Below are 25,947 nucleotides of genomic sequence, written 5' to 3'. Positions count from 1 at the left end.
GAGGGTAGTTGGTAAAGTAATCAGTCTTACTGTTTAAGGTTATTTGGTTCCAGCACCCAGGGGGCAAAGGGTCATAACTGTCTCTAGGCACCTTTGGAGAAGGACCAGGGGGGGCAGAAACGCAATGTACATGGTTCTGGAGAAGTTGCAGGTACCAGGCGACAGGCAGTTCAGGAAGCGAGGCTGTCCGGACATCTGCAGGCTGTCCAGCGCGGCGGCTTAGGGCCAAGAATCGCTGTCCCTGTGCTGGTGGGTGGATCTAGCATGCTGGTCGAGGCATCTCGGACGGCTCTGGCGACTGCGGCGTGACAACAGTCAGCGGTGCAGCCGGATGCGGTTCGAGGACTCGACTGTCTCGAAAATGCCCTTAAATGATGGAGGCTGGATAATGCTTGTGTGGCACTCCTCCTAGCTTCTCGCAGGGCTTGTATTGTCCTTTCAAGGCATACGGGCCAAAGCTCAGGAGAGTGATTGCAGGCAACAGCCTTGTCCTTTGTCCAGAGACTCTACAGCACTTCCCACCTAGGAAGCTTGCTGGCAGACCCTAGCAGGGTACGCTGTGTGCTGGCTGGGTATCAGTTCTGTGCTGCTGGACGGGTCCTCTGAATCCGGTATCTCCCTCTGTTTCCTAGAATATATTTAGGGGAGGGATCTTGCTTCCCTCTTGGAACTCCTGGCCTTCCTTCACTGGCAGAAGATGTAAGGTAGACTGTACCTTCAGCCCGGGACCAAATGAGTCCTTCTTCTTACTCCTTTCAAAGTCATCAGATGATCTGCTAATTGAGGGGGTTCCGCCGTCTTTTAAAGCCAAATGGGCCCTAGTGATTGGTGCAGGCTAAGCCTACCTTAATGAACCAATCATGGGTCCCCAACAACAATCTTCTGTTATGCATGAGGTCAGGATCAGAGTGCTGACAAGGGGTGACAACATATACCTAAGTCCCACCCATCTTCCTGTCTGGTGTAGATCAAAGTGTCTCTCTGGTTAACTTAGTCCTCATGTTTCCCTTGAGGTAGCGGCAAGAGCAGACTTCTTGTCTCCCCCAAATCTCATACTTCTCCCCTCTAAAAGGAGTCTGCCCTGCAGGGACACCTGTGGTGACTGCTGGACCCAGACAGGCCATTCACTTCCTTTCATACAGAGAGGTGGGAACTAGCTTCAAAATGGCACATTGTATACCAAGGGGGCGTTAGACCCACCTTCCTGTTGTCTCTTCCGGTAACCAAGCCTCTCTTGCTTGACTCAATTATCTCGTTAGTGTACACTGCCTTCAGCTGGAGTAGACAAATGAAATGCAGATTCATGGAGCCTTTGAAATTTAAATTAGGCTGCTCATAGCTGTAGGAAGGTGTGCCTTCCCCCTTCTTAGAATGCTATAATGTACATGTGGCTGTCATATTCCAGCTTAATATGACAAGGGAAGACGGTGCCTGTAGAGTGTGTCTTCCCAGAGTACACTTGACTATGCGTTTTGTGTGGGAAGCAGATGAAATGAATGCGGAATGGCCAGACTCATTTCTCAGAGCCTGATCTCCCATCATTCATTTTCATTATAATAAAATCAAAAAAGCCCATCCGAGCGCACTCTCCTTGTGTGGATGGTTGAATTCCTCACACCCACCCCTCGCCTAAAAAGAAGTGGCCCTCAAACCATCATCCGTGAATCACCACACACATACACACACACACACATACTGGAGCCCAGGTTGCAAACTTTTATCAGTGTCAGAGCCTTTCATATGCGTGATGGAACAATTGTAACTCAAAGAGCTTGCAAAGCACTTCACATCCGTGATAGTTAAAGTGAGCAACCCAAAGCACCCATGAAAATATTTGTTTATATCCAGGATGTCTACTATTTTGACATGCAAAAAAATAAAGTTGCTTTAAGTCACTAATCAAATATTTTGAACATCATGAATAACAATGAGCTGTAAATTAGTGAAAAATAATCTGCATATCTATTTATCTTTGCTTATTACATATGCATTACATGTCTTAAATCACTGAAAGTCTGAAAGTACAATGGGGTTAAAGGAATAGTGCGCTCAAAAATGTTATTGTATATTGTATCGAGCGTTCGGGCATGTGGTTTAAGCGGTGGTCAGTCATAATATCGAAAAAAATGTCGAAAGACAATCATTTCGAAAAAAAACGTTGAAAAAAAAATCGAATTCTTTATTTTTTATTTATATATTTTTTGGGGGGTTTTGCGAGTAAAACAAAAGGTAAAAACAAAAAAAAAAGAAAAAAAAGGGAGTTTGGGGGAACCCCCCATTTTGAATAAAAAACGTAGTGAAAAATAAATTCGATTTTTTTTTTTCGACATTATTTTTTCGAAAAAATGACTTTCAACATTTTTTAATTCGATATTATCACTATGAACCGGTTTAAGCAAAGTGTGATCGATCGTAAAGACATTTCCTATGCACCTTACCTTTGTTTTCCTCACTTTTACACATGTGAAATCAACGAGTGGGGCGTGGCCATCTTGTGCTAATCTTACCCGTTGCCGCATCACCCTAAATTCAACTGCCCTCGCGGCACAAAATCATGTCACCCGCCCCTGAAGCTGACATCACTGTTCCTAGCGATATTCTCCACCTATTTTCATGACGTTAGTGGGCAGCGTAGCCAAACGTGACCAGGCATCACCTACGTCTTAACGTCAGTTGGCGCAGAACCCAGAATATTAACACACACATCCTCTCACAGAACAGCGCGTCCCAAATCGGAATAGAAAACACAATTTTTAAAGGAAACATCAATACTCTGACATTTACAATGTGCTTTTATTTCACAAAAAAACTCTTGGAGAACATCCAGTGATTTCAATTTACCACCAATTATTGAAAGTCTGTGGGTTATAGTATCAAAACTTTATCATGAGTCACACAGTGTTTCTTTCGGGAGAAGATACGCATTCGACGCACCTTGAATTGCAAGGCTTTGGCATCAGCTTCTTGCTAGACCACCGTAAACGATGACAGGTTGCTCCTTGTTGCTGGTACCGCAAAAGGGCATATCGGTCCCAGGCGATCGTCCCACATCAGCGTAATCGAAATCCTTCCGTTTCGCGTATCTGCCACTGTTGGCTGAAGAAACTGTCTGTCGGTATCTGGAAACGATGCCATTCGCAGAAAGGAAGAATGTAGCTGTGTAGAAAATATAATAAAAATATATTTCAGTAGCTGTTCTTTATTCAAATGTATCCATTTATCCTTTAATTCTGCACCGGGGGAAACCTAATAATGAACACAAACCACAAACAATGGAAACACACAGAAAATATTGGGTAAAGTTGGAGTCTACGATGTGCTTCAGAGGTTAGCACTGTGGGGTATGTTTAGCTCCCAATGGGTTGCGGAAGCTGATGGAAAAATTAGACGGCATTATAACGGAATATTAGCAATGAACTTGGGGTTGGTGGAACCTGCGGGAACCCAGACGTGGACTCCATGCTCACTGTTCGCACAGAACCAGTTATCATGCCATCTTCTTTCTAGAGAGTGGCGCCTGCTACCTTTTTTAAAAATGTAACAGAACTGTCAACATCAAATTTCAACAAGCAAACCAAGTCCCCTTGCAAAATGTTCTGCACCCGGCTCACCAAATAATACAAGGTTGATAGCGCACGCTGATATGCCATGGGACGAAGTGGTTTAGATATCACTAGCCTGCATACAGGTTGAGTTTGCGTGTCGCCCCAACCAACAACCCATAACAATGTAAGCAAGCAATACCGGTCAGAAAAGGAAACCGTTACTCGTTCGTCTATAAACTCGTCTTCAGTCAAACTTACATTATATTTGGTATTTCCTTTCTCTTGGCATAAGGCAGAGTGTCCGCTCAAAACAAGCATGTTCATAGAATGAAAATAATTGTTCCAATGTCAAGTTTTAAAATAGTGAACCTTATCATTTTTGCGGGTATTCAACACCTTCTGTCCTTCAATCCATAGTGAATCCATCCTTTCTTCCGAGGTCGAACAACAATTGAACCTTGTTTTGAGCGTGTATCCCTGGTAACTTTCGTTTTTGTGAAGGAAAGCCACAAATCAAAAACATACTGTGCAAGACGCATTGGTGTCAACTCCCCACAAGCAACATCAAAGGAAGTGACCTTCACTCCATGGGATCATTTAGTCCGGCCGACCAACGTGGCAGTTGAAATATGTTAGAAAAATAAACAAATTGTTTGCTGGCATCCACCAATGCCGCGCTATCGTGAATACTTTCTTACCCATCAATAGTGCTAGTGATTTTGATATTTTTGGACAACAGTTACAGTTAGGGTAAGTAAAACAAATAATTAGGAAACCATTTCCAAATAGGCCAAATGACATCTTTCTGTAAGGCCCGAAAATCCATCTCTCCGTACAAATGCAGCTCTCCCATCCCCAGTGCCTAGCTCAGCCAGCCCACACCATCTCCTCCCCATTGCTACGTCTGCGCGCGCCCTGTTCTCATGGAGGAATGTGCTTTGAGGATAACTTGAGAGACTGACAAGTCATAAATCCAAGTGCCCATTCATCTCCAATTCATCTCCACTGAAATTCCTGTGCACTCACTGCCTCCACCCTGCCAGGCCTGAGCCCACCAGCTCAGACCCCGCAGTTCCTTTAATGCTGATATCGATCTCACCACAGAGTTGCACTGTATGGCATCCCACAACAGGCACTTCTTTAAAAAAAAAGTTGAAAAAGAGGATACATTTGAAAAGACAATTTGGACACTATGGCCACCTATGTCTAGCTTTACAGTATTCAAGCAACCACAGACATCTATGTTATTGTTCGAAATATAAATTAAAGAATCATAAACCATATTAAATCTGAATAATAGGATACTTCTTAATACTTTTAATAGCTTTGAAATTCGAGTTTTATAGCATTCCATTGTTCATGTACAATGTACAAACATTTGGGAACATATCCCAAAAGTTATAGTGAACACATTAAGAACACAGCTGCAAATTTATACCGCGAAGTCAACTGTTCAACAAGTTCCCCTTTAGGTGGACATGGCTTGTTTTCAATGTGTTGCGGCAATGTATGTGTCCTAGGAACAATATCAGGATCGATTCCATGAGTATGCATGGCCAACACAGTCAAAGTGAGATCTTTCACAAAATCGAATTCCATTTCCTGGTACATTGGCTTGGCCACCCATTTTTTGCTTCGTTTTGCAAAGGCACAGGTGTAATGAAGCCTCCCAAAGTTTCCTGTGTTCTGAATTGTTCTCTCTCCGTTCTCGTTATGCGCTAATACTGCTAGTAATGTCCTAACTTGCATATCGTCTATGCCGATATGCAACCTTTTGGGTCTGTACTTTAGGCACATATTGTGGAACACCTCCAAATCTCTGGTGTGACAGAATTCTGTGAGTCCCTTTAGGTCTCTTGAAAGAGTTTCATCAAACACAATCTTCTCAAGAGCTTTGTGTGGAAGTGAAGATGGAACCAACCACTTCTTGTTGCATTCCTGCTTCTCCGATAAAGGTCAATATGCACATTCGTGAACATTTTGGTTTTCTGTCCATGAGTGAACGTTGGAACAGTGGTGCATCAATGAGTGCCATTTTTCAAGTAGAATTTCCACAGACCCATCACAGGTTTTGGAGCTCCACCAAAGATGGTTGCTGAAAGACTGACCACTGTAAAATATTTTCCAAACCCTTTTTTTTGCGAGCAGCTGTAATTTTTTTATTGACTGATTTGGCAACATGCCATACATCAAATTGATGACGAATGTTTGGAAACTGCTCTCACATGGCCTTGGGTTTTGAAACATGTCTGTCAGTGGCTATGAGGTCTATTTGCATTCCCCTCGATTGAAGATGTTCGAGGGATTTTATGAAACCATGTTTCTCCATGGCCACAGAAGATTCACATTGGGACACCTGCACAATCTCCAAGCTCACAATTTCTTTAGTTTCTGTGTCTTGAAAGTGGCATGTGCAGTACTTTGCTGAAAATCTAGGGCTATCACACTGTCCGTCGTCAGCTAGCCTGAACCATTTGCCAGAAAATGCGTTTTCAATTGACATTTGTTCAATTTTCCAGGCTTGACTAATAGCGGGGAATAAGAATTCTCTTTGATATTTGTAGTATTGTGTTTTAGCAAGGAACTGAAGTCCCAAAAATTGACAGAAACTCGACAACTTACTAAAAGTAGAGCCACTGAAAAGTAAAGCTGCTGAACATAGTAGATTTCTGGCTGGCACTTTGCCCAGCATCGGTTGAGCGGACCATGAAATGTTTCATGGAGGTGGCAACAGCTGGCTTGGATTTTCAGGTTAGTGCCTTGTAATACACAAGACACATGCAAATGGCTGCCTGCATATTTTCCCCCTCAATGAATGGACACATTTCAGCATCAGTATAATCTCTACCAGGCAGCTGTCGAATACAATGGGCCACAATACGAGGCTGCCGCCGGTATTTTATTTTTGTTTGTTAGTTACCCTTGTTTTCTTGATTTTCTGTGAAACCATGGTCTTCTCTGTAACCACCGCACCGGCAAGCTGAACCACCACCTTTGATCCATGTGCCTCAACTTCTAATTCCACACCTTGTGTACATTCCTTGAATAGAATATTCATTAAAAAAAGAAAAGTCAATCGTATTGGAAATTTAAATATTTCATCGCACACATTACACACATAACCTTGCAAACAGTGTACGTCATTTAGTCAAAATATACATTTCAAATTTCACCCTGATTGATGGCAAGTGTACTTGATCAGAGATCACTGTGCAAAACATATTGATTTAAATGTTGCCCTCAAAGATTTTGCAATATAGTCTGCATTAGGGAGGAAGTGTAATGTTAGAACTGAAATCCGAAAGGTTTGAAACACTGCAAGTTTATATGAATGTCACTGTCTAATAGTATCACAGTACCTGTTTTAATACAGATGATAACAGCGAAATGGAACAGAGACAATGGGATGCAGACAATGGTACATATACAGAGAAAATCATAAATGACACCCCGTGTAAACAACCGACCGGATACATAAACAAATTCATATTATTTGAAATTCCAAGCATAATACATTCTTGTGATTGAAAAGTGAAATAAAATTTCCTGAGAGGCGCTTGAAGTTGTTGTTGACTCCTGAAAATAAATGGATGCAGAATCTTGCACCTTCATTTTCAGTGCATTGTCACAAAGTGGTAAAAGGAAAAATTAGATTTGCATTGGATATGTGGGAAAATCCAACTGTCGAGAATATAAACTTCTACAAGTCTGTAGGGCTCACCATTGGTATACTGGATGTGTCAGTGTTATCGTCACATTCGAGGGTATGTGCTTGCATCAGTATGCTTTCCTAAGAAAATGGACATGTGAAGCAACCGATTACGAAAACATTATGCTTCTTGTGAAGGGCACTGTGGCATTGTTTTCCATGGTCACTTCATTTGAGGCTCCATAAACCAGGAACAGATGTATAGTAAAATCTGGTACATATGCAAACTTTAGTAAGACACATTTTCACCGAAAGCACCGCACCGCCTATAGCTAATTCATCATCCTGGACTCACCTGAGGAAGCGTGTGCATCAATAGAGTCGGAATTGCATTCGGAAGCAATTTACGAAACATTCTGGCTCAACGCTTTTTTGTGTTCTTCGATTCGGTCGTACATATGTCGTCTGTAAAGTGCAGGCTGCAGATGCAGAATCGATTGGCCCACAGGTCTCCCAAGACAGCCCGGGCTCTGCTTTCAATCTCGTCCACTGCAAAACCACAATACCGAACCTATCTTCTTATGAAATCAATATCCTTCAGGAATGTATGCAGGATTGTGCCCCGACTTTTGACATGGCTCCTAGAATGGCAACTCAAAACCATACAAGCAGGCATTCTTGAAAAATCTGTAAAATCGGCATAAATAAAGTATAAATAATTACAAAAGAATGGTACTGAATACATGATATTGATGGAATTATGTCACAGTTGTCGATGCAATGTTTGTTTTGGTCAAAAAAGCAAAACCTGTGTAGCGTAGTCGAATATTCACTGAGCTAACTATCATACAGAATTGATTGATGAGACGCAAATCGTAGTATGTTACTCGTCCGTTGAATGTACTTTCATGCATCAAAACGAAACATGCTTATAGACGTGGTCCGAGAAAGATGCGATTCTCTTACAATTGACACTGATGAAATTTGCTATATATCGAGATCAGAACACTTGAAACATTAGACAATCAAGTCTAGTCATTGAGATGAAGGAACATTACACTACTGGGTACCGTAGGTCGAAATAGATAGAAATGTTGAGATCAGAAAGAGATGAATATAGTGAGTGAATAGGTGACCTGCCCTTACCTTGACTAACAGACAATTAGGGAGTTAGTAGCAGGAGAACAGGTAGCATGATCACGAGTTGACTTCCAGTGCTCCGAGAGGTTCCCCGGATAAATATCAAGGGGTTTATAAAGGATTCGAAAAGTGAGTGTGTATGTGAATGTGTGACATGTTGCTGCCAGGGTCTGTAAGAGGGGAGCCTGGAGACACTGGGTCTCCCTCTCTCATCTCTGACTGTCAGTCTGCTATCCAGGAGTGGTATTCCGCCAATGATCTCTGGCTTAATGCAAGTAAGACGGAGATTCTCCACATCGGCACACCCACTCCCTCCTTTCCTGTCACCCTCTGGCCGGCCTCTCTTGGCCCTCATCCTGCTCCCACCTGTGAGGCTAAAAATCTCGGGATACTCTTTGACTCCACACTCTCCTTCTCTGCTCACATCTCTGACATCTCTAAAAAGTCACACTACCAGCTGCACCTCCTCAGAGGTATTCTTCCTTTCCTATCCTTCCCCCAGAAGCTCACTGTCTCTAGAGCTCTGGTTCTCTCTAGGCTGGACTATTGCAACAGCCTTTTTCTAAATCTGCCTGCTACTACTCTCTGCCCCCTACAACTCATCCAGAACAGGACTGCAAGACTTGTCCTTTGCCTCAAGCCCAGGGATCGTATCTCTCCAGGACTGAAATCTCTGCACTGGCTCCCAGTGGCTGCAAGGATTAAGTTCTAAACCCTTAGCATTGTCCACAAGGACTTCTAGGGCCTCAATACCTTCAACTCTCTCTTCCTAAATATCTTCCTATTCGAGCTCTTCGCTCAGCCGCCTACAACTCCCTCAGGATCAGTCGCTTCTCCAAGCAACGAGTTGGTGATAGATCTCTTTCTTCAGCTGGGGCCTCCCTCTGGAACAGCCTCCCTGCTTCCCTGAAACTTGAGGAGAACCATGTCCGGTTCCGGAAGCAACTCAAAACCTTTCTCTTGGCTTCTGCTTTTTCTCCTCCTCTCCCCTGCTGACCTCCTGGCTGTAATTGAAACTGCACTGGTTACCTGGCCCCCCTCTGATCTTGGGCCCAGGTCCCTCCCCCACCAGTCACACACACCTGCAATGCTTTCCTGGCTACCCTCACTCTTGGGAACTGTGTCTGTATCCCCACAGTCCCACTACCAGCACTTGACACTGGATGTCTGCACTTACCCTTGCACTTGCCACCTCCTGGCCGTACTTCACTTATTGGTTATATATTCTATTATCCCATGCACTGCACTGTCCCCTCCCTCCTCTCCCTGCACTTTCTCCCTTATCATGCACTTGCACGATCTGAATGACACCTGGCCTAGTAGGATCGTTGTCTGTCTTCCCCCTGTTGCCCTTCCCTTGCCTCATCGTGCCCTGAAACACTTGTGTATGGGTGCGTTATAAATGCCTTATCATATCATATGTACAATGGCCCCTGTGCGGAAGATACCTTTAAGGTGTACATGGTGTTTGGCACCTTGGCCGTTCCCACCCTGCCAGCCCCCTTGGGAGGGCACGGCCAAAGGTGCGAACTTTCATTGATAGTGGAGGGGGGATGGATGGGCATGAGGCGTGCAGAAAAGGCCCGAACACTGCTGATGGGAGACACACTTATGTGGTTTGCAGGGGCGCGGTCTGCTTAAAGGGAGCCTGGAGACATTGGATCTGGGGAGGCCATGTGAGCAATGGCCCCTGTGTGGAAGATACCTTTGAAGTGTACATGGTGTTTGGCACCTTGGCCGTTTCCACCCTGACAGCCTCCTTGGGAGTGCAAGGCCACAGGTGCTAACTGCCATTGATAGTGGAGGGGGGATGGATGGGCAAAAGGCGTGCAGGCGAGGCCCGGAACACTGCTGATGGGAGATACACTTATGTGAATTGCAGGGGTGAGGTTTGCAAGAGGGGAGCCTGGAGACACGTGGGTCTGGGGAGGCCATGTGTACAATGGCCCCTGTGCAGAAGATACCTTTCAAGTGTACATGGTGTTTGGAACCTTGACCATTCCCACCCTGCCATCCCCCTTGGGAGGGCACGGCCAAAGGTGCGAACAGCCATTGATAGTGGAGGGGGGATATATGGGCATGAGGCATGCAGAAAAGGCCCGGAACACTGCTGGTGGGAGACACATTAATGTGGATTGCAGGGGTGCGGTCTGCTTCTGGGGTGCCTGGAGACCCTGGGTCTGGGGAGGCCATGTGAACAATGGCCCCTGTGCAGAAGATACCTTCAAGTGTACATGCTGTTTGGCACCTTGGCCGTTCCCACCCTGCCAGCCCCCTTGGGAGCGCAAGGCCACAGGTGCGAACTGCCATTGATAGTGGAGGGGGGATGGATGGGCAAGAGGCGTGCAGACGAGACCCGGAACACTGCTGATGGGAGACACACTTGTGTGGATTGCAGGGGCGGTCTGCAAGAAGGGAGCTTGGAGACACTGGGTCTGGGGAGGGCATGTGAACAATGGCCCCTGTGCAGAAGATACCTTTGAAGTGTACATGGTGTTAAAAGGGCACCAACCATTGTTGCATGTCACTCATAGACAAGTGAGCGTGTCCTTGATTCACTGAAAAATTGAAACTACTATTCATAAAAGATCAGTTGAATTTTATTTTGTTGCTGATGTTGAAGGCACAAATATACTACAAATTGTATACTTCGGGTTGCAGCACAGTGTGGGAAAATCCCCTGTACTGTCCGCTGTCACTGTGGAATTTGGCGCGAATGGCTCCAATGACACAGGCGGGTATTACTCGTTGAACGCGGTATCCAAGCCTCCCATCAAGCCACCATGTAAAGGAACGATAGGCCACCAGCCTGTACCACCTGGGGAAGAGAAACATACATACTGTATTTAAAGGTATGACTGAGTCTCTCAATTGATATGTATATGGAGCTGTTTACCGGTCCTTGGGGGCTGCTCATATCGCACAGCAAATCGTCTCACTTTTGCTGACACTGAGTTTTTTTTACTCATTTGTATCTCACGCAGCCTTCCCATGCGTGTTGGCGCTCTTGTTCTTCATCTTGGTGAATGTTTTCTATCCCAAGCTTGTTTGTGATCAGCAACTTGAGACATGTATGCGGCCTTGTACATCTTTACGCACGGCCTGTTACATGATGTATGGTAATGTTAGGAACAACCAGCTCCTACCAGTCCTCCAACTATGCGCCATACCTGTCTGTGTGGCTCTTTCAAAATGGGCAATAACTTTCAAGAAGGGGGTAAACAGTGAAATGGTGTGGTGCTGCCACCTGCAATGCAACGTCAATGTGTTTCTGTCAGCGACATGAGCAGTGCATTTCACAAAGAAGGCACACCATTTCTTTCACCGTCATTTGTGGCTCGTTCATCATCAGTGCCCCAGGCTTAAGATTTGATTTGTCGGGGCTTTTCAATTCATAAAGATGCTTCCTAATAATCCGAGAAACACAGGAGGTTACTGTGACATTTATACAACCTGCACATTCTATGACTTCCTTTTCTCTCTCTTTTGCAATATGAGGGTAAATGTATTATTAGATCTTGTGGGATTTTGGTATAATTTTTGAAAAATGCTCATAAGAATGACATGTGATACAACTGAACATTTACCTTGGTGTTAGTGGATTGGTGGGGAAGTATATGTTTTTGCTTACTACTTGACATGTGATGCTTTTATGTTGATAATATATTCCGGGGCGCCTTTTCTCTGGGTCTTGTGTGTCACTGTTTGAGCACTAGTTTTGGGAGCACCCTTGTAGTAATACATATTGTGGTTGCTGGGGTTAGTGCAAGTAGTCTATGGCACTGTTGGTATGGCTAAGTGGTTTGGTGGTGTGTGTTTACTTTTCTCATGTGATCTAGCAATCTTGTGCTGATGTGTGTACTGTGATAAGGTTGTCTATGTGCTTTTGTGTAGGGCTAATGTGGAGTACTACTCTCTTTCCCTTTCTCTTCTATTCAATCGTTTGCGCACTGTAGTCACTGTGCCACTAAGCACGGATGAGACATTGTTTTATATATATCTTGATTTGGTCATAGGTCGCTTGTTTTGAGTGGCTGCTGATGGATAAATGTTTGTTTGCAGTGGTGAGTTTGTCTGAGACTATATGCATAGTAGCGCCAGCATTTTTGGAGTGATGGGTCTTTTGGGGTTTTGTTGAGGCTTTCTCAGGTTCCTGTTTGGGGGGGAATATTACTCGTTGTTCACAACTTGTACTTGTTGCACTGTCTAGATGGATAGTTTATACCTTTTAAATTTGGGCACAGCTTTCTGGAGGGTGGTCATGAATAGGTCTAGTTTTGTATATATTGTAACTCATAGTGGACCCAATCGCTGTTGGGCTCTTTTTTGTTCAATTTACTTGTATCTTTGTGTCTTTTGTTTTGTTTGTCTGTTTAGCAAGGTGTGTGTTGTTTTTTGCTCTGACTCGATTATCCATTGTCAATTGCTTATTGTTCATCATTTTGATATAATGCACTTTATTGAGGTCATGTGAATGGTGATTCTGCTGATTTTTGCTTTAGAGGGAACTAAAGTATGGGCTTATTGACTATTGGTACTTGGAATGTTAAAGGTATGAGGTGTCCTTCTAAAAGGAAAGAAATTCTATCCAGATTATGGAGGGAAAAGATTGATGTGGTTCTATTTCAAGAGACACACCTTGAGGATGGCACTGAGAACCTCCTTACTAATTCTAGATATACGAAGGTGTGGTTGAATGGTTATTCTACTAATTCACGAGAAGTTGGAATTTTGGTTAGAAGGGGTTTGGGTGTAAGTGTTGATAAGATAGTTATGGACGATGCAGGTCGGGTCATGTTAGTTGATTTGAAATTTGAAGATAGGCTGTTTACAATCGGCTCAGTTTATGGCCCATGTGCAGTGGGGGGGTCTCTTTTTTGATACTCTAACTAAACTTCTGGCTGACATGAGGGGAGAAGTAATCATTTTAGGTGGGGATTTCAATTGTGTTATGGACTTCAAATTGGAGAGATCTTCGGCGTGCTCCTTTACTGGCCACAGATCTAGTAGAGAATTTTGTGATTTTGTGGATACCTTTGATTTGATTGACTCTTGGAGAGTCTTGCATCTGAAGACAGTAGAGTATTTATTTTACTCTCCTGTTCATGATTCCTTTTCAAGGATTGACTATTTACTTATATCAGATCATATGGCTGAGACGATAATCGAAGCTAGAATGTGTGAGCGGCATCTTTCGGATCATTCTCTAGTTTTGGTTAGATTGTGTCTTGCTCCGCACTCTCCGGATTCTGCTAGGTGGAGGCTAAAACCATTTGTTCTGAAGGAGGAAAAAGCATTGCAATCGCTTTCTGGTTTTGTGTCAGACTATTTTGCTGTAAATAAGGGTTCGGCTGATAGTTTAATGGTTTGGGATGCGTTTAAGGCCTTAGCTAGGTGTGAATTGATTACTTGGACATCTAGAGTGAGGAAGGAAGGGGAGGCAAAAATTAGAGATCTTGAGCTGGATCTGGGTAAATCACAATCGGCTTATGCTCGTACTGGATCAGTGAGGGATCGTTTAAAGATGGAAAGGTTGTATGAGCAGTTGCGTCTGGAGTCTGAGATTCAAGCAGACCGTGGGACTTTTTATTCTAAACAACGCTTCTGGGAGAGAGGGGATTCTGGGGGTAAATTGCTTGCGAATAGGTTGAAGTGTTTGTGCGAGAGGTCTTTTGTCCAGAAAATAAAAGAGGAGTCTGGTAGGATTATTGTGAAAAGGAAGGATATTGGTGAGTGTTTTCGCAATTATTATGAATTGTTATACTCTGAAGAGCATGTGCTGTTAGAAAGTGATCTGGTGGAGTTCTTTGATAAGATTGAAGTTCCTTGTCTGTCTGATGAGGCCAGAGAATTTCTGGATGCTCCTATTTTAGTGGAAGAGGTGATAGAGGCCATTATTAAAATGAAGTCTGGTAAGTCACCTGGCCCAGATGGACTGCCGACTGAGTTTTACCAATCTTTTGCTGAGCAGCTAGCTCCAGAATTATGTGAACTCTATAATCAGTTTCTTATGGAGGGTGTTTTATGTCCTTCAGTGAGGGAGGCAGTGATTACGGTAATCCCCAAGGAGGGGAAAGATGCATCGAATTGTTGTAATTATCGCCCCATTTCACTTTTGAATGTAGATGCAAAATTATTTACGAAAATTTTGACTTCAGGTTGGATAAATATATGGGTTTGTTAATTGGTAGGTCTCAAGTGGGTTTTATGAAGCAACGTCATGGATATGATAATATTAGGACTCTCTTGGATATTTTGAATTTGTCATCCTCAGGAATTGATGATTTGATTTTCATATTTCTTGACGCTGAGAAGGCATTTGATAATGTGGCTTGGGCTTTTTTAAATTTTACTTTGGTTAAAATGGGTTTTGGTCCCCTATTTATAAATGCTGTTGAGGCATTACAGTCGGGTATTAGTGCAAAGGTCTGGGTGAATGGGGTACTTTCATCTTCTTTTAGATTATTTAAAGGCACACGTCAAGGATGTCCACTATCACCTTACCTTTTTAATTTGGCTCTTGAGCCATTTTTGTCATATATTCGGCAGTCGGATTGCCTATCCGGTTTTATAGTTGTTGAAGTTGAAGTTAAGGTTTTGGCGTATGCTGATGATATAGTTATTGTTCTTAGTAATCCTGTTGAGGGGGGAAACATCTTGAAGAATATGATTTCTGAGTTTGGTGGGCTCTCAGGTTATAAAGTTAATTGGGAGAAGATGGTTGTGTTTCCAGCTCGAGACGCTCAGGTGTGTAGACGATTATTAGATTGGAATTGTAAATGGGAAAACTGTAGGGTGAAATATTTAGGTGTCTTTTTGTCTAGAGATGTGAAAGGTATGGCGGAGTTCAATATAGATAAAGTTCTGGAAAGCATGAGGACTATGCTCCGTAGGTGGAGTAGACTCTCTTTATCCATCTGGGCAAAGGTTAATGCTATTAAAATGGTGCTCCTACCTAAGGTTCTGTACATTATTCAATCGCTACCTTTAAGGTTTACGAAAAAAGTTTTGGGCCGTGTGGATAGGGTCTTTCAGGAGTTTCTATGGGGAGTTTCAAGGAAACCAAGGATACCAAGGTATTTAATGGTTAGGAGTGTACATGAGGGGGGTTTTGGTTATCCTAACATTGAAAATTACTACAAAAGTTTTTTGATTAGAAAATGTGTATCCTATTTCTCGTTGAATGAATCAGACATTCCAGTTTGGGCTCAGATAGAAGAGTTTAAGATGAGACCCTTCCGAATTGAATCACTGTACTCTCTTGGAAAGTTACCTAAATCGGTCAGTACATTGCAGGCTGTCCATGCTTCCAAAGATGCAGTCACATCATTGATTGTAAGTGGAGGGCAGGGACTTAATTTCTATGGGGAGGCCTCCATTTGGCAGAATCCGGGGTTGCAGATCAATAATAAGATGCTATGCTGGAGGACTTGGATGAACAAGGGTATATTACTTATTAGAGACATATGGGATGATGACGGTATGATATCATTTGAGTCTCTGAAGCGGAAGTTTATGCTACATAATAGGGAAATGGGGAGATATAGATTGTTGAGAGATTTGATTTCTGAGAGAGTATTAATGCTTACTGACCCTTTGTTACAAAGACCAGAAAGGTGTAGTTTTATTGTAGTTGCGCCTCGTGCAGTGTCTAGTTATTTGAGGTTGTTCCCGGTAGAAGAGAAATTTAGATCTTCATGGAATGCTCTTCGACTTATGTGGTGTGCTGAACTGGGTGGAGATATTTCTATGCAGGATTGGGAGGTTCTATGGAAGGTTCCAGTTAGGATGAAAATTGATCTAAATTTACGATATATTCAACAGAGGATTTTGGGGCGTCTGTTTTGGACTCCAGTTAAAATGCACAGATTTGGCTTAAGGGAGGATAGTATGTGTTGGAGTTGTTCTACGGAGGAAGGCACTTTGCTTCACATGTTATGGAATTGTTCAAGGGTTAAAGGTTTTTGGAGTGAGGTTTTGGATAGAGTTGATTTGGTTGGGAACATCTCTTTTCCAAGGACACCATCATCAGTTCTTTTGAAATTACCAGTGGGCACTCGTCATTTTAGCTATGCGACTCTGTGTTGGGCTAATAAGGTGTTTTTGGTGGCGACTCGTCAAATTTTACGCCTCTGGAAGACGAGAAAGAAACCAAGTATTGATGAATGGTTATCACAGGTGCAGTTGCTCTCAAGATTTGAGAGGATTAAGTATTATGCTTTACATAAAGAAGAATTTTATAAGGAACAGTGGGAGGCTTTTAATGAACTCTATGTGTGAATTAAGTGCTGATGGGCAATGGTTTTTGTTTCAGAGTGGTTAATTTACTATTGTGTTCTTTTTATTGTGTTTGTCTTGTGTTGTGTGTTTGTGTTTTTTTTTTTCTTTTTTTCTTTTTTTTCTTTTATCTCTTGTTTTCCTCTGATTTTTGGCTAGTTATCATTTCAAATTAGGTTTGTTGCGATTAGTAGAGATAATTGATAGGTTTTTCTTATTTATTTTGTACTATTTGTATCAACTTGTATAATGCTTTTTTCGTTTTATTTGTCGTTTTCTTGTTATCATAATTGTTGTTTTGGAATGATCTGTATTTCTTTTGATAAATCTTTAAATAAAGTTGTCAAAAAAAAAAAGAAAAAAAGAAAATGCATCCTGTATCCTATGGCATAGTTGCCCGTACAAATGTTACTTCATGGATCAATCAACTTGGCCTTCAAAGTGTAGACACATTAGAAAAGTGAACACCCGTGCAATCCTTAACTTTTGGGGCACAGAGAAATATTGTTTCTTAGTTGAAATTGAAAGCACATAAGAGGACCCCGATGATTTCACCAAAGCATGAGAGATGTATTGAATTGCCAGACCACATTCATTTTGCAGTGATAGATCAAAGTTACGACAATATAGGAGACAAACAAGAAATGTTAGTGGCCTCAGTGGTCAAAGTGACATCAAATCTAGACTACACTTACTCGTTACTTGGATTGTGAGAGAGAAGTGTTGCGTGAAGTTCGTGCCAACATAATCCTCAACACAGACCTTGTGAGGCAGGCTGCCCTTAAGTCATGCAGCTTGGTAACGCATAGCGAAGGTGTGTCTTCTTCCAATAGGTAGGGCAGGCATCCAGAGTTTTCTCTGCAGCAGCAGTTCTCCTCCTCGGTTGGCATAACCTTGCATCACTTGCAGGTACACCAGGTGGAAACGTCTTCAATGCGACTATGCTCTGGCTCAGGATCTAGTGATTCATCTTCCCAACTTTCGTTCGGTGCACCATTGTTTCGCCATCTTTCTCTATCAAATAATTAATAATAATTAATAATAATAATAATAATAATAATAATAATAATAATAATAAGGCTTTTATATAGCGCTACAAACCCTCAGGTATCTGAGCGCTGCTTATTATTACCCACGGTGTGTGGTGCTCATTTATCGACCTCGGAAGGATGAAAGGCTGAGTTTGGCCCCGCCGGGATTCGAACCTGCGTTAACAGGCTCTGCACGGGTGTCAAAGCGGGCGCTCTACTCGCTGTGCCACTTGACCGGCCACTTGCGCCTCGGAATACTCTGGCTCGTACTGGTAGGGCTGTATTGTTGCCATTATACGACAAAATATAAAAATCTATATTAATGCTAGAATAAGTATCTGTTTGCAGGGGCTCCGTGCAACAAAGATAGCTGAACAGAGCAGAAACGAGTCACAGGCGATCGAAAAAAGACAGTGAAACGATTTGAAAAGCAACTCTGATGTTGTCTGATGAGAAGCGCTCTGTTTATACTTACTGAGGAAAGAGGCGTCCTGCCATTTCCATGGAGACACATCATTAGCTGGCGCACAGAGAACGTTGACACGAGACATGCATTTGCATTGTGAAATGGGCCGCACACGTCTAGTGATGTCAGCTTCAGGGCCGGGTGATATGATTTAGTGCCACGAGGGCAGTTGAACTTAGGGCGATGCTGTAACGGATAAGATTAGCACAAGATAGCCACTCCACGCTTGTTGATTTCGCATGTTTAAAAGTGAGGAAAACTAAGGTAAGGTGCATAGGAAATATCTTTACGATTGATCACAGTTTGCTTAAAACCACATGCCCGGACACTCGGGACAATAACATTTTTGAGCGCACTATTCCTTTAACTAGATGTTTCAGGTTGACATGATCTTGCATTCTGGGACTTGTAGTTTACCATTAAGATGTGAACATTAAAGCCACAATTATATTGTTTTGATGTAACATGTTGCTATAAGGATTTACTTGTTGTCATGTGCCTTCATTATGCAATTTGTGTTTTTTATAAGTAGACGCTATAAGACATTATTACTTTGTAGACCTTGAAATCCAACAATTTGATCCAAAGATTGTGATCTGGTTTACCACATGCTACACACTCCCCAATCTGTCAGATCATCCCGCTACCTCTTTCTTGGATGCATTATGCAGCCAGAGTACCACTAGTTCCTTTTTGCCACTTCCACCACTGCAAACAGCAAACATGCTCTCGGGAGAAAAGGGAAAACGTTCAGTTTTCCGTGTACACGCAGGCAGCACCAGCACAGCCAGCTTGCAACCCAAGGGCCAACAGACAGTTACGGAGGGGGCTCTCATGGAGCCAGGGCCCAGGGGGGTGCTGCAAACTAACTTACATTTATTTTCCTCTAATTCATTGCTCTGTATGACTAATTTAGAATTACACCCCCGACATGTGACTGACCTGAGCAGGTCCAGCTGCAGTGACATACTACAACTATAACATTGCTCATGATGAATCACAGCTGGAAAGGCAAGGGCAGTCCAAACATCTCTCCTCTGGACTGAGACTTAGGGCCTCATCACGACCTCGGCGGTAACCCTTAAATCCGGCGGTAGCGCTATCACCGCCGGATTTAAGGGTCCGCCGAATCAGGGCTTCGGCAGATTTCAACCCAGCTCTGAGCTGGTGTGAAATCCACCGAGAATTTGCGCTAATACCGCCGGCGTGAAATCCGGCGGAGGTATGAGCGCGAAATTTCCCCATTGAGCCCAATGGAGAATGGGGCATTCCCGAATGGGCTCAATGGGGAATGGGGATTTCCAAGTCCGCCCAACTCGTGATCCCACGCTATTAGCGCCGGGTGCTATGGTGGTCACGCTAATAGCCCCCGCGCTAATAGCGCCAGCCCTACCGCCGAGGTCGTGATGAGGCCCTTAGTTAGGTCAGGACATAATGCGGCGTAGCTAAGCTATCGCTCAGGTCATGCATTTTAACATGAACAGAGACTTGAACATTATCTTACCTGCAAAAGAGAGCAAAGTAATCTCTCGATACTCCGAGCAGCCTTCCAGCAACCTGGGTTAGTAAACAGCGCGAGCGCACGCGCAGAGTTGTACTCAAGTCTAATTGATCTGGGCCAGATTACAGAAATTTTGCACCGCTGCAAGTGCAAAGTTCCACGGTATTAGCACTAGGGCAAAGTTTGCCCTATTTTTAAATACAGTGGGACACATTAGAAAACTAATGCACCATGACAAGTGCAGTTTGACATATTAAAAGCACCAGGGCAAAAATTGCCCTAGTGCAAAAAAGATACATTTTTAATGCATTTTTGCAACAGGGCAAAGTTTGCCCTAGTGCTAATACCATTCCGTATTAGCACTAGGGCAAACTTTGCGCAGGTGCAAACATGCAGTAGAAATTCATCTTTTTTGCACTAAGGCAATTTTTGCCCTGGTGCTTTTAATATGTCAAACTGCTCTTGTCATGGTGCAGTAGTTTTCTAGTGTGTGCCACTGTTTTTAAAAATAGGGCAAACTTTGCCCTTGTGCTAATACTGTGCAATTTTGCCCTTGACTTGGAGCAAAGTTTCTGTAATCTGACCCCTGGTGTACAAACGATGGGACGCAGCAGGCACAGTGACAGAAGTTCCCCTTTTCCTCCCTTAATACTTTTAAAGTCAGTTGAAGGTTTCACTCTCGCTTCAAGTCAGAAAAGGTCAGTTGTCTGAAAAAGTGACATGAACAACCCATTGTTGAAAGAGGGGAAAACATGGAATGAAGGTCTATGCACGACGCGGTAGTTTTAGAATATTCATTCAAGTTGCATCTCTGGGACCCTAATTTACAGGCACTTTGATTTCATTTTTACATTAAGGTTTACAGCTCTTCAGACTCGGCCTGGGCTCAACATTAGAAGGCCCAACAAGGCCATGTACGGTGTTTATACACACTAAGGCGCACTGTCTCATTGCCCATGCCTATCAATGACTCATTTCAGTACTTCCTTGTACTAGATCCTGCCCACATGGGGAGTATACATGTTGTTTAGGAGCAGTAAGCATTTTCTCATTTCTATTCAGCGGCGCTACGCTTATACACAGACTCCATACAGGCTTGCACAGTTGCACTTGCAGTCTTTCACATACTCTCCAGTCTCCATCCCTGCCCCTCAGTCCCTTTCTCACCTGCACAATTCTTTATGTGTATTTAGCCTTTCTTCACTTCTCGCCCTTAGCCCACTCCCCTCTTTGGCTGCCCTTTACTATTCTCTCATAGCAGCAGGCCCTTGGTCTGGATATACCGGCTGTCTTAGAACACAAAAGCGCCACTCTCCCAGGCTGAGCTTCTGCGCTGTGATGGGTCGGCAGTGGGCTGGCACCGGCAGTGGCAGAGAGTGCAAAAAACACACATAATAAGTAACACTTGACATGTGTCTAAAGGGCTGTTGTTAGGGGCACTTACACCCAAAGGAAGGATGCAACACCAGTGGAATAAATGCACTTCCAATTTATTCAACCGTTAGCTTCCAACTCCTCCTTGACTCCTCCCTTTCCTCCCTTGCTCCCCCTTCCCTCCAGTGTCCCTGTTTGTGTCATGATCCATCGATCACACCCCTTTTGTTCCTCCTGCTCCCTGGCACGTCGGGGGTTACTCGCTATAGTACACCCAACATGGCCGTATTCACGGAACGGGGCCTATCGACCTTTACGTCCATGCAGCACGTTCCATAAATTAACCACGCCCCTGCGGCTCTGCGCATCTCAGCGCTATCGTTAGCTTAGGCTAGACGTGCGTCGCAGTTCGTGCTCCTGGAACTGAGTTGCTGCTTGAATTCCCGGACCCATTCCTTCTCCTTCTCCTTCCTTCCCCTTGTACCTGTATCCATCCGCGTTCCGTGCAGACCGCGCCCCGTGTGCGGCCTTCCTTCCTGGTCTTCCTGGAGTTTCCTTGATACCGGACGAAGAAGCTGAACGAATCCTGGAATCCGACGACGGCCGAGCGGGCTTATACAAGACCCGAACAGCACGGAAGAAAACCCCAGGGAAGGATCCCGCAAGGCAGCAAAAACAGGTGAGAAAAAAGGAAACCTGTGACAGATTGAGACGACACCTGATTGAATTCGACACAGACATGGAAGCGGCCATCCAGGACCTTATGGGTGGCATGCAAGAGCTGACTACCGAAGTGCAAAATTTAAAGGCAGAGAACGCCGCCTTAAAGCAATTGGTGTTGTCCCGTGAATCCGCTACGAAAGACAGTGTAATACTGGGCGGCGTTGTTGATAAATATGATGGTTCCGCAAAGAGTCTTCGTGGATTCCTTGACTCCTGTTTGGTCCACTTTACTTTCAAGCCTTATTATTTTTCTACGCCCAGGGTTAAGTTGGGCTTTATTATTTCGCATCTTTCCGGCAATGCCTTGACCTGGGCCACCCCACTGGTTAACTCTGGGGATTCTCTCCTGGATGATTACTATGGCTTCATACAGGCCCTTAAGACCATGTTTGACTGCCCAGAGCAGGTCTACACTGCCCAGGAACGTCTACTCGACTTTCAACAAGGTACCCAGGATATGCTTACGTATGTCACGCGCTTCAAACAGCTGGCTAAAGAAGCGGATTGGTCCTCTGAAGCTTGTTTTACCCTATTTCGAAGAGGGCTAAACGAAGACATCAAGGATGAACTAGCCAGAGTGGCGCGCCCAAGTCCTTATCAGGCCCTGATGGATCTTGCCCTGCAGATTGACTTTCGCATTCAGGAGAGAAAGGCTGAGAAAAAGAAAAGCAAGTTACCACTCCAGAAGAACCCCATTGGGATACCCTCGAACCCCGAAGGTATTTTCACTTCGAGTAACGAGCCTGAACCTATGCAGCTAGGTGCATTTCGTGGACCCATATCCTCCCAAGAAAGAATGCGTAGGGTCCATACCGGGTTGTGTATGTATTGTGCATCAGACAAACATTTAGTGAGAGAGTGCCCAATAGCCCCCCCAAGGCGCTCGGGAAACGCCAGCTTCCAATCCTAAATAGAGCACAGGTATGGGAGAGAGATGCCTGCTCCACATCAATTCCATCCCTGAACTCTCCTGGACAAAATTCTTTGGTGATCTTACAGGCCTTCTTATCACCATCCAAGAAGGAAACGTATCCCATCCTGGCACTGGTGGACTGTGGAGCTATGGGGATTTTCATAGACCATGAATGGGTTCTTAAACACCATATTCCTTACGAATCCCGGACTATCATGCAACCTGTAGAAGCAATTGATGGAAGACCCCTTTCTTCAGGACCCATAACCCTTCAGACCAAGGACGTAGAACTTGCCATAAACCACCATCGAGAAAGGATAAAATTTGACATCATCAAGTCAGCCCATTACCCAAAACACAATCCGTACATCAATTGGGCAGCGGGTTCCTTGTTCCTGGGCTCAGAAATTTGTATTAAACACTGCATAATGTCAGACCTTGCTCCGACACCATCAGAAGGACCTCCTACGAATCACCAAGGTACAATCTCAGTCTCAAACATTATCCGGGTTCCGGAGATATACCAGAAATATTCTGATGTTTTCTCCTCTGCCATTGTCCAGGCGTTACCTCCCCATAGACCAGAAGACTGTGCTATAGAAACGGAACCTTCCGCTGTGATTCCCTTTGGAAGGATGTTCATTTTATCCAAACCTGAAAAGAAAGCCCTTCGAGAATACCTGGATACTAATCTTGCAAATGGCACCATACAACCCTCTAAATCCCCAGCAGGGGCCTCACTATTTTTTGTTCCCAAGAAAGACACCAAGGAACTCAGACCGTGTCTGGACTATCGAGGTCTAAATCAATGCACCCTTAAGGATCGCTATCCGTTACTCTTGATCTCGGACATTCTGGAGGCAGTAAGGGCGCAGTTGTTTTCACCAAGTTGGATCTCAGGGGTGCCTACCATCTGATTCGTATTAGGGCAGGAGACGAGTGGAAAACAGCCTTTAGAACACCCTTCGGTCATTATGAATACTTGGTCATGCCCTTTGGACTTGCTAATGCCCCGGCGGTCTTCCAACGCTTCATGGATAGGGTGTTCTCAGACATGCTATTTCTTTTCGTGATTGTCTATCTGGACGATATCCTAATATTCTCGAAGGACATTTCCAAGCACGAAGAACATGTAAAGGCAGTGTTACAACGACTAAGCGAAAACAAGCTCCTGGCAAAGCCCGAGAAATGCATCTTCCATGCTTCTACTATACACTACCTAGGATTTGTCCTTAGTCCAGAAGGCATCGGAATGGATCAATCCAAGGTTAAGGCCATATTATCCTGGCCAAGTCCCACCTCTGTGAAACAAATCCAGTCTTTCCTGGGCTTGGCTAATTTCTACAGGAAATCCATACCTTCCTTTTCCGAGATAGTCCAACCAATCATTGCCCTGTTAAAGAAAGACGTTCCCTTCCTATGGACCACAGCTCAAGAGGAAGCCTTCCAACAGTTGAAGACTGAGTTTACACAAGCCCCCATCCTGGCTCAACCTGATGTCAACCGACCATTCATAGTGAAGACAGATGCCTCCAGCTATGCTATTGGAGCCATTCTCAAACAGCTATTCGGGGACAGGATGGAGCACCCCATCGCTTACTTTTCACGGACATTAACTCCCAGTGAAACCCGTTACTCAGTCTTGGAAAAGGAACTGCTAGCCATCCGTCAAGCCTTCACCGAGTGGCGTCATCTACTCCTCGGAGCGAAACATCCTGTCCAGGTCTGCACGGACCATCGAAACCTACAAGTACTGCAGGCCTTGGAATGTAGGAATAGCCGTCAAGCTCGGTGGGCCTTCTTCTTTGCCCAATACCAGTTCCAGATTCACCACGTTCCCGGAACACAAAATCTAATAGCTGATGCCCTCTCTCGACGTCCAGACTACGAAGCTCCGGGAGATCGGGCATATCCCAAGATGTTTCCTCATACAATATTTGTAGCTCAAGCAAACAATCTCCTGGAAGACATTTGCATGCAAACTCAGACTTCGGAACTCTGGAAGGGTCTTTCGAAAAGGAATCAATGGGATCTGAGAACCAAGGACGGATACTTGTTTAAAAATAACAACCTGGTCATTCCAACACAGAAACTACAATAAAAGATATTAAACCTCTGCCATGATACCCTTCACTCCGGTCATCGTGGCATTTCCAACACCCTCCGTCTAATACAAAGACAATTCTGGTGGCCCAGAATGAAGGCTGACGTTCAACTGTACGTTCAATCTTGTTCTGTCTGTAATCAAAACAAACATGACAACCAGAAACCAGCAGGACTCTTATTACAGCCTACACCACCAACAAGACCTTGGGAAGTCATCGCTACAGACTTTATTGTAGAATTACCGCCATCCAGAGGGTACACCACTATCATGGTCACCATTGACTTGTTCACTCATATGGCTCATTTTACACCTCTGTATAAGTTACCATCCTCGTCAGAACTTGCTGGAATCTTCCTGGAACACATCTTCCAACTGCATGGACTTCCTTCCAAGATTATATCGGACAGAGGACCACAGTATATCTCTCAATTCTGGAAACACCTCTGCAGGATACTAGGAATCCAACGAGCCCTCTCCTCAGGATATCATCCCCAAACCAATTGAGTCACAGAACGAGTGAATCAAACCCTTGAACAATACCTTCGTTGTTTCTCTACTAAGGTTCAGGACGATTGGTCGCTTCTAATACCAGTGGCAGAATTCGCCTACAACAATTCGGACCATTCGGCTGTTAAAACCAGCCCCTTTTTTTGCAGCCATGGATTCCACCCTGCAGTATTACCTTCAGTCCTTCCGCACCCTACACCAGTTCCAACAGTCGACTCCTGGATTGAAACACTCATCAATGTACAGAGAGAAGCCAAGGAACATCTAGAAAGGGCACAGATCCAAACTAAGCACTATGCAGATTCGAGGAGAAGACCAGGGCCTTCTTACACAATTGGAGATACAGTATGGCTATCCTCGAAGCTACTGCCCCGACATCTCAGACCAAATAAGTTGGCTCCTCGATATTATGGGCCATTTCCTATAAAATAAGTCATTAACCCTGTGGCCTTTCGGCTTAAACTACCAGACTCCTGGAAGAAAATCCATCCAGTTTTTCACAAATCTCTATTGAAGCCTTACATCCAAACAACCCGGACTAATCTTAGACCCAGTCCTGTGATTGTCAATGACCAGCTAGAATATGAAGTGTCTCGAATATGTGACTCCAGATATAGGCGAGGTCAACTTCAATACCTGGTGGAATGGAAGGGCTATCCACCCAGTGAACGTACCTGGGAATCAGTCTCAAACCTAAACTCCCCCAGATTGCTC

Source organism: Ambystoma mexicanum, chromosome 2p, assembly GCF_040938575.1.
Source record: "Ambystoma mexicanum isolate Mex_15411 chromosome 2p, UKY_AmexF1_1, whole genome shotgun sequence".
NCBI lineage: Eukaryota > Metazoa > Chordata > Amphibia > Caudata > Ambystomatidae > Ambystoma > Ambystoma mexicanum.
Note: the sequence above shows the minus strand (reverse complement) of the source record.